Raw genomic sequence first — 9417 nt, forward strand, 5'->3', positions numbered from 1 at the left:
AGAGTCTGGGAGTGGACTCTATGCCTGAGTGTAAAAGTTTCAAATGAATGTCTGAGGAGTATTTATAGAGACCCAAATCCTGGTCTCTGATCCAGCAGATAGAAATTCCCCCATCGGACGGTCCAAAATCGTGCAAGGGCATTAATGAGCACTCGAGAGCTGGATCCTCACCTTTTCAATCCAACATCCCAGGAGAGGCGAATTTCAAAGGTCGCCCCATCCTACGGTCCACCTCAGCGCAGAAGCATTAATGAAGGACCCCCGTGCGGATGGGACGCTTCGGAATCCGTGCTGACGCACTAGCCTAGGCCTAGTGACCCTTGAGATGGTTAGGTGACCTTTCGAGGTCAAGTGCCATCATTGCAGCAGTCGCTTGGTGGCACGTGTATCCCTCACCACGGAGCGGGACATCAGTAAATGGACCCGGACATTGGTAAATGGTCCGGGCCCCGTGTGCGCCCAGCGTTGTTGCCCTTTGCCACGAACCCACGATTCTAAGCAGGAACTGGGAAGGCAACCATGGAGTATCCAGGAGCAAGGCAAGCCTCCACCTCGCAGACCCAGACGAAGGCTTGGGGGGTAAATGTTATCTCCATTTCCTGCCTTGGGCCCGGGAATGGTGGTCCAGGCCCACATTCTGGGCAATTGGATTTGGGCCAGGCCCAGGCCCATTTAGCTGGGGAATGACCAGGAATGACGGCCCAAGTGTGGGTCCAGACTCGGACAGTGTCCAGGATGGATGATCCAGGACGATAGTCCGGGAGACGTATAGCCAGTTGGGGGTTACAGTTGAGGTGTATACAAAATGGTCCCGGATCCTGGTAATCGATCCGAGCCTACAGTAAACGAAGAGGGACAGAGGTAAATGAACCCGGGTCAAGTCCTCCCGGTTGGCAGGAAAAAGCATCGTGACCCTGAAGCTGCCCCATGACGCGTGGGGGTTGTCCCCACTTTTCACCTGCGAAAAAGGCCACCTCGGGATTGCACGTCGCTGGTTCAAACCTGCGCTGCCAGTACACTGACAGACTTTGTCCCCTGAATCTGCCTCGTAACTCTGAATGCCCAGACTAAAAGCTCTATTTTTTCGGGCAAAATATAGTTCTTGGGCTGCCCCATTGGGCCTTGATAATTCTTAGTCTTTTGTATTTTTATCCTTTGTATTGGGCTTTCGACAAAGAAGCCAAGGGTACTCATATCCTTGATGGGCCCGAGTCATGCCCTGCCCAAGCCCAGTGCTTCTGTGAGCCTATAAATACAGGTGATAGAGCACTGGAGAAGGGATCTCTCTTTGACTTATATACTGTTACTCTGTCAAAACATAGAGAAAAACTCCATTGTAAGAGACTTTCCAAGCTCTAATACAACTGACTCGTGGACTAAGGCTCATTAACATCCCAACCACGTAAAAATTATGTTTTTATCTTCTAAATTCCATATCATTAATCTCGCTTATTTTTCATTAATATAGTTTCCGAAAATCCCGGTAAACAACTTGCAATTCATAAATTTGAGGAAGAATAGGTTTATCACCAAAAAAATTGAAATCAAAGTATTGAGATATCAAAAAAATTTTGGCACCTTCCTCTTCCGCCTTAACTTTTTCTCAAGTGCATCTCATATCTCCTTGGTCGATTTGGTCTCGGTGTAGAGGTCATAGAGCCTATCGGATAGGGCGTTGAGGATATGACCCTACAAGGAGATTGTCCTCCTCCCTCTTTCTTCTTTTCTCCACCTCCTCGGGAGTGCCCTTGTCGGATGGCGTTGGGAGAGGTTCTAGAGTGGATTCTAGAATGTAGGCGATTTTGAGAGTGGTCAAAAGGAATCTTACCTTGTCTTGCCACCTAGTGAAATTGGATCCATCAAACCTATCCAACCTCACTAGGTCTTGATTCATTATCTTGATGGTCTCACCTTCCATTGAAACAAACAAAGGGATAAGCTTTTGAATGTTAAGAAAAATTAGATTGCCTCAATGGAAATGGTAAGATAATACAACTCTATGCAATAATATTACAAATAAATATAGATTGATTAAATAAGGTTACAACTCTATAACTGAAAATTACAAATAAACAAAGAAAAGGAAGAAGATGATGAAGAAGAAGAGAATAGTGAGAATACAACTCTAAGCAAAAGATTACAAGTAAAATAAAGGTGTTTGAAACAAAAGAAAAGATTACAACTCTTAAACAAAATATACAAGTAAATAGAACAAGAGAATAAGAAGAAAAACAATAGAATAAAATGAAGAACAGAAATACAAGTAAACTCTCACTTACACAACCTAAGTGAAGAGGGTTGGGGATCACCAACTTGAACAAGGTTTAAAACCTTTGTCCAAAAGCTTATTTCCCCCTAACTCAAGCACTAAGGGATCTCTCTCAGATATTGGAAATGCTTTCTGGAATTATCAAGCCTCAATGTGTTTCTAGCCAAGTGCTCTAATGGATAGAAATGTTGTGTCTTTCAAGTGAGCTATAGGCTCCTATTTATAGAGTTTAGAGACACCCTTTGAATTTCAAATTCCACCAACCCCCATGGCTGTTACCAATGTTTAATTTGATTAATATGGAATTAAAAATGAGATTTGGGAGTTATTTGGGTTTTCTGAGCTGTTCAACAAAGATTGAAAAAACTAAAAAAAAATGGTCATTTTTGGCCTGTGGCCATGGCCACTACTCTCTGTCCCACTGGTCGCGGCCACCAACATTCAATGGCCGCGGCCAATGACCATTTTCATCACTTAAAAATGTGTTATTTTTCCAAACAGTTCCAAACCCTCCCAAATGATTTTGTAACTCCCAAAACACATTATTGGGGTTAAAATCATATCTCTAACAACCATTTCACATATGGCTTTCTAAAATTCATCTCAATATTGTGTAACACCAAATTTACACAATAAAGGGTAATATTTGGAAGTTACAAATTTGTAACACCAAATATGTTACATTATTTGGATATATCTCATATATCTAAATATTGTAACTCTCTATTATATGTTACAATATGTGACACTCTTTGTCACACTTATTTAATCTAAAACATTATATTATAAAATAATATAACACTTATAAATTTTCATGTCAGGTTAATAATCCAAACATTATTTTTCTTTTTCTTTATGTTATATTTTTTCAAACCTATGGTATGACTGTATACCACTTATGCCCCCTTAATATCCTCTGAGTTTGATCGTAGGTTATTAAATTATGAGGGTTTGCAAAAAATTACAACACTAAAAATAAAATACAACTCTTTGAACGAAATTCAGAAAAAAAAAGTCAAAAATCAAGCTCTTGTTTGGTTACAAATAAAAAATCATTCCTACATTACTGATAATAAGGTCGTAGATGTTCACCATTCTAAGCACGCGGAACAAATTCTCCGTTTAACCTCGCAAGCTTATACACTCCAGGCCGAATAATAGACTCGATCTGGTAAGGCCCTTCCCAGTTAGGTCCAAGTACCCCAGCAGACGGGTCTCGTGTGGCTAAGAATACGCACCTTAGCACCAGGTCTCCCAATCTTAATTTTCTATCTCGAACCCTCTTGTTAAACTACCTAGTAGTTCAATGCTGGTATGCAGCATTTTTCAATTGAGCTTCATCTTGTCTTTCTTCAATGAGGTCCAGACTTTCTTCAAGCTGAGACTGATTCGAGGCCTGATTGTACGCATCACATCGTATTGTTGGGACTTCAACCCCAATTGGTAACATGGCCTCGCATCCATAATCTAAGGAGAAGGGAGTATGCCCCGTTGAAGTTCGTGTTGTGTATCTATAGGCCCACAGGACTTGAGGCAACTCCTTGGGCCATTTACCCTTCGCCTCTTCTAGCCTTTTCTTCATGGAGCTTTTTAAAGTCTTACTGACTACTTTGACCTAGAAGTTTGACTAGGGATGGGCCACAGAAGAGAAACTTTTTATTATCCCATTTTTTTTTTAAGAAATGTGTAAACAGATCATTGTCAAACTGGGTCCCATTATCTGATACTATCTTTTTGGGAATCCCATATCTGCAGATGATATGTTTTACTACAAAATCTAGGACTTTCTTCGAGGTAATAGTGGCCAAGGGTTCAGCTTCGGTCCATTTTGTAAAATAGTCAACTGCTACCACAGCATACCATACTCCACCTTTTCCAGTTGGCAAGGAGCCTGTGAGGTCAATTCCTCATACTGTGAATGGCCATAGGGAGCTCATCATGGTGAGCTTGGTTGGTGGAGCTCCTGGAATTGAGGCAAACTGTTTGACATTTATCACATCATTTGACGTATTCGAACGAGTCTACCTTGATTGTGGGCCAAAAGTACCCATGCCTTATCACCGTTTTTGATAAACTATGCCCCCCCCCCCCCCCCCCGTGTGATCTCCACAAAAACCTTCATGGGTTTCTTCCAAAATATTTTTTGCCTCGGGTGGAGTTACACATCGAAATAATGGCATAGAGTAACCCCTTCCATACAACTTCCCTTTCATAATAGTGTATCATGGAATTTGATACATCAGTTTTCTAGCCTCGTTTCGGTCTGCTGGGATACTGCCAGTTTCAAGGTAGTCAAATGTTGGGGTCATTTGGGTTGGTTATGAGTCAAGCATGCATACTTCTACTTCGTCAGGCTTGTTAATGCTCAGGGTCGGTAGAAATTCTACCAGGACCACGTTCAGTGTATCAGCCTCGTTAGTTGTGGCGAGCCTGGCCAATGCGTCTGCATTCGAATTTTTCTCCCAGGGGACTTGCTCTATAGCGTAGAACTCAAACTGTCTGATTGCTGCTCTTACTTTCTCTAGGTACGCAGCCATTTTTATACCACGATCCTGATACTCCCCCAGGACTTGGTTAACAACCAGCTGCGAGTCATTATAGCAATGTATAGCCTTTGCTTTGAGCTCATTGGCTATTCGAAGTCCTGCTAGTAACGCCTCATATTCAACATCATTGTTTGACGCTTCGAAGCCAAACCTTAGAGCTGAGTGGAAGTGATTTCTTGTTGGGGTGATTAATATGATGCCTGCCCCCGGTCCATTTTTGTTAGAAGATCCATCGACATAAAGTTTCCACAGCTCGCGAGCTGAGGTTACAACTTTGTCGTTGGAGATCCCAGTGCATTCGACAATAAAGTCTGCCAGAGCATGTCCTTTGGTTGTTGTCCTTGGGTGATAAGTGATCTCGAGCTATCCGAGTTCGATAGCACACTTCAACAGTCTTCTAGACGCTTCTGTTTTGGACAAAACTTGTCGCAGTGGCTGGTCAGTTAACACATGAATAGGATGTGCTTGGAAGTAGGGTCAGAGCTTTCGAGATGGGTGTATCAGGCTCAGAACTAGTTTTTTCATTAATGGGTATCTCAATTTTTCCCCCAATAATCTTTTGTTGATGTAGTATACAGGTTTTTTCATTTTCTTATCCTCCGGTACTTGTACTGCACTAATGGCGTGCTCAGTTGTAGCAAGGTATAAGTACAAAATCTCCCCTGTAATACGTTTAGACAAGATCGGTGGTTTGGCGAGGTGTTTCTTAAGGTCTTGAAACGTGAGCTCACACTCTTTCGACCATTCGAACTTTTTGCCCCCTCTTAAAAGGTCAAAGAATGGGAGGCACCGGTCTGTAGATTTCGAGATAAACCTAATTAAGGCCGCCATTCGTCCAGTTAGGCTCTGGATATCCTTATGTTTTTGAGGTGATGGCATGTCTATCAATGCCTTAATCTTGTATGGATTAACCTCTATTCCCCATGTGTTTACTACGAATCCAAGGAACTTACCCGAAGATACTCTGAACAAGCATTTTTGTGGGTTAAGTTTCATGTTGTATTTCCGAAGTACAACAAAACACTCAGTGAGATCATCCACATGGTTATTGTTATGTTTAGATTTGACCAACATATCGTCCACATAAACTTCCATATTATTCCCTATTTGTTCAGCAAAGATTCTATTTACCAGCCTTTGGTATGTAGCTCCAGCGTTTTTGAGCCCGAAAGGCATGACATTGTAGCAATACAATCCTTTATCAGTTACAAAGCTCGTATGTTCTTGGTCCGGTGCATGCATGGCAATCTGGTTATATCCATAATAAGCATGCATGAACGAAATGATGTTGTGACCTACAGTGGCATCTACAAGCTGGTCTATCTGAGGTAAGGGGAAGCAGTATTTAGGGCATGCCTTGTTAAGATCTGAATAGTCGATATAGGCTCGCCATTTTCCGTTGGGTTTTGGAACCAACACTGGATTGGCGATCCAATCAGGATAAAAAGAATCTCGTATGAAGTGATTTGCTTTTAACCTCTCGACCTCTTCTTTAAGGGCCTTCTTTATGTCATCGTCCAGGAGCCTTCGCTTTTGTTGCTTTGGGGGGAAGCTCTTATCAATGTTTAGTGGATGGCTTATGACATTCAAACTAATTCCTACCATGTTCGAGTGTGACCATGCGAACACATCCTAGTTTTTTTCAAGAAGAAAATTAATTGTTATCTTGCCCTTTCAGAAAGGTTTTTACCCAATTTTACCACCTTTGTGGCATCCCTTTCATCGAGCACCACTTCTTCAAGATCGCCCATTTCTTCTACTCTAGGGTCGATCTCCTCTTCTATCTCGAAGACAGATCCATCCATCTCCTGAATAACCAAAAGTGTTTGGGCACTTGTTTGATTCTTTCCTCACATGGAAATGTTGTAGCATTCCCTTCCTGCGAGTTGGTCTCCCTTCAATGTCCCGATGCCACTAGAAGTCGGGAACTTAATGGCCAGATGCCTAGCAGATGATACTGCCCCCAGCCCAATCAGGGTGGGTCTCCCGAGCAGTATGTTGTAGGCCGATGGGGTATCCACCACCACGAACTCCATCATCTTTGTTACTGAGACTAGTTAGTCTCCCAAGGTCACGGGGAGTTCAATGGATCTCGTACAGACAATCCCTTCTCCTAAAAATACAATGTTGTTGCACATGCTTTCAAATTGCGAAGCGTGAGTCCCATCTTTTCTAGAGTGGCCTTGTAAAGGATATTCACAGAACTCCCATTATCAATCAGGACCCTGCATACCCTCCTGTTCGCGAGCTGAAAAGTGATGACTAGGGGATCATTATGAGGAAACTAGACGTGTGACCCGTCCTCTTCGGTAAACGTGATGGGTTGAGTTTTAACCCTTTGCTGCTTTTGAGCTCGTGGTTCGGGTTCGTAGGGAGAACCATCTCCAGTCTTTAGCTCGTTAACATATCTATTTTGGGCGTTTCTGTCTGATCCTGCAATATGAAGTCCCCCCAAGATGGTTACTACATCATCTCCATCAATTGGAGGAGGTCACTCATCCTCCCCTGCTTGGGAGTTATTGATAGACCCAAAACGAGTATGTTTTAAATATTTATACTCGCAAGCGCACGAATCGTTTATATAGAATAGTGATCGTGTAAGCAAGGATGTCTAACCCAAAGAAGTTGTCTAAAATCGAAAAGAAAACTATTTTAAATCAAAATTGATAAATTCTAAGCTAGCCCCAAAGATTGATGAGAACTTCTGACAATAAAATAAAATAAAAGACAATAATAAAGATATTAAAGAAAAATATATAAACATAAATTAAAAGTAAAAATCAAGATGGTAAAAGAAAGATTATTAAGATAATAGAATCCACAAAATATAAGTTCAATAATATTTAAAAGTACATTGACTCCCAAGTTTTAGTAATAGTATAAATTAATCAAACCATCACTTATTCAAATTAGATATTCTATTTAAGCACAAGTTTTTATAAAAATATAGGATCTATCTTCACTTTTCAAAATTATAATTTCAAAGCATTTAGTGTAAATCAATCTAATGAAATAACAAATAAATCAATGAACATTATTTATAAGGCAAAACATAATATTTTTGTTCTAAGCATGGATGTGTACAATTTAATGACACATCTTACACAAAGAATATTATGTTTTTTTGCACTAATGAAGAACAAAGTGTAAATATGTGCTAACAATCCAAAATACATGATATTTAAGATGAAAGAAGATATTTGAAGAAGAAAATTCCATAAACTTTGTTGCACAAAATGAGAAATCAACATACAAAATAAATACTATCTAGTTACATATTGTTTCATCATCACCTTAATAATCTTAAAAAGATTAGAAACACATAACTAGAATAGCAAATACAAACTAAAAATTACAAACATAAATAGGAAAATTTAGAGGATGAACCCCCAAATTTTTCCTCTAAAAATACATAGAAAATAACCAAAAAGAAGAAGAAGATGAAGAAAATAGAGAGGTTTTGAAATGTGTAGAAACTTTGGTATGGTAACCTCCTCTAAAATATGACCCTAAACTCCCTTATTTATAAAAAAAAAATGGGCATTAAAATAATCAATTTAAAATAATTAAATTGATTAAATTAATTTAATTAATTATAATATGGCAAATAGGGGTAAATTATAGGGTATAATAATGATGTTTTGGGGTAAAATGTATAGAAAAGTTGGTTAAAAATGTGGTATTTTTGGACATAGGGGACAAAAGGACAATTTTTTGGGCTCAAGGAAAAGTGGATGTTGGCAGCTGGGTTGCTGGTGGGCCTGATGGGCTTCAGTTGGCAGGGAGTGTTGGTGCTTGGCGTGATGTTTGGAGCAGCTTGGCCTGGGGTGCTTTGGTGGAGATAGGCGCAGGAGCTGAAGCTGGCAAGTGGCATTTGTCTTGGGTCTTCAGGTGGTTGATGAGTGCTGGCGTGGTTGGGTGCATCAAGAGGCATGAAGAGAAGTGGAGAAGCTTGGTGCACGTTGATGCTAGAGGGTTGAACATGTGGGCCTTGGTGGTGGGCTTTTCCAAGGCTCAAAAATGCCATTATTTGTTTTTCTTTCCTTGAAAATGCCACATTTTCTTCATTTTTCTTTCTTTTCAAGAGCAAAAATGCCATAAATTCCCTACAAAATAAATATAAAATAAAACATAATAAAATATTTTCAATTATAAAATAAATCAATTTAATTCTTTGAAAATATTAATTATAACTTAATTTAATTTAACATTTAGTTTCAATAAAACACACATTTTTTACCTCTAACTAAACACAATAATTCAAATAACATTTTACAACAAAATAACTATAAAAACACAAAAATATCTATAAAATTAAAATAAACCTAATAAATTCAAAATTACATAAAAACTTAATAAATCAATTAAAAGCTCAAGAATTAAGCAACAATTAGCACATAAAAAGTGGTAAAATAACTCTATTTTGTATAGTTATCAGTTATTCTGTTGGGCAGGTTGTGTAGTTGCCGCCCTTTGACTTGTTGAGGCATGATTAGAATTTTAGTTTCTTACATACTGTCCAAAATATCCCCTCGAGATCAATCCTTTGATCTCATCCTTCAGTTGTCGGCACTCATCAGTTGTGTGTCCGATGTCTCCGTG

Source organism: Humulus lupulus, chromosome 1 (assembly GCF_963169125.1).
Source record: "Humulus lupulus chromosome 1, drHumLupu1.1, whole genome shotgun sequence".
NCBI lineage: Eukaryota > Viridiplantae > Streptophyta > Magnoliopsida > Rosales > Cannabaceae > Humulus > Humulus lupulus.